Source organism: Charadrius vociferus, unplaced genomic scaffold (assembly GCF_000708025.1).
Source record: "Charadrius vociferus isolate BGI_N301 unplaced genomic scaffold, ASM70802v2 scaffold311, whole genome shotgun sequence".
NCBI classification, from domain to species: domain Eukaryota; kingdom Metazoa; phylum Chordata; class Aves; order Charadriiformes; family Charadriidae; genus Charadrius; species Charadrius vociferus.
In genome coordinates, this window is record NW_009646965.1 from 367,404 (window position 1) to 368,713 (window position 1,310).

Consider the following 1,310-nt stretch of genomic DNA (forward strand, 5'->3'; position numbering starts at 1 on the left):
CCGCTCCCCTCACCTGGCGGCTGAGGTGGGTCATGGGGGGGTCTCTGGAAGTGAAGGCCACCAAGGCCGGAGTCTGCCCCAGCCGTGTCCCCAGCTGCCCCTGGCGGTTTGCCTTTGTAGGGTCATGGCTGCTCAGACCGCCTCCGGCCCTCGCTGCTGCCGTGCGAGCAGCTCCCCCAGGTGTACAGGAGCGGGCGTTATCTGTGCTACCAGTGAAGCGAAAGTGAATCCTTTCTGTTTTCCCATTACTAATAATAACCTCCATTAAAGCAAAGCCAGGGAAAAAAATAATGAGGGGTGTGATTGATGTGACAGCTCCCTTTAAAGGACAAAAAGGCATCCTAGAAGGTTTGGCAGTCGTGATGCACACCCACATTCTCATATGCTGGGTAGCTACAGTTTTTCCTCCCTATTATGCACCAGTTTTTGTGCATAAAAAAAAAAATAAAGCAAATCTGCTACCAGCAGTTGTACGTTGTGTGGTGACAGATGTTGAGCTTTACTATTTGCCCCTTGGCTACTCCTGGGCAGGAGGTTCTGCCGGGGCAGCCTGGGCAGGGATGGTGGTGATCACCCAGAATAGAACCCGTGCAAGAGAAAAGACTGGATTGGAAATGGTCTCTATGGCAACAGATGAACAGTCTTTGCAAAAGGAGATGCAGGAAAGAATTTAGGCTGAAAATACATCATTCTCTCAGTGAGACAAGCCTGTAATCCTTGTCTGGGCAATTTTAAACAAGCTGTTTCCTCTCATCTGGCATTCTGCTATTGAAGCATGAAATCCAGATCGTAGCTTTAGCGGCAAGAAATGCCCACACATATAATTACTGCAGTTGTCTTGTTCTAGATGAACATGCAATGCTATATTTTTTTCCCCTCTGTGATTATATTTGGTACTTCCAAGTCATGGTAACTTGGAAATGGTAAGGATGTATAAGCAGCTAGAACTGATTAGCTTTCTTTCTGAAACTGTATAAAGCTTTGCTGTATTTTTGAAGCTTCATTCTATTTGATGGCTTCTATTTGGTCCACTCTCCTTAATGGGACCACTTCAAATATACCTGGCATTTGAGCATTCTATCAACTATGTATGAGCCTCAGGTTCAGTTCAGCAATGCAACTTCCTGTCTGCTACATTACCTTAACTTTGTAACACAACTTTTTGTTTCATTACCTTAACAAAAGTTAAAAATTCCAGAAAGGAATAATCAAACCCAAGCTCCTCTCTCTTGCTCCCTGTTTTTCTCTCCCTCCCCCTCAGATATAAAAGGACTGAAAATTATGCTTGCTCTGTTCTATAGAATTGCATT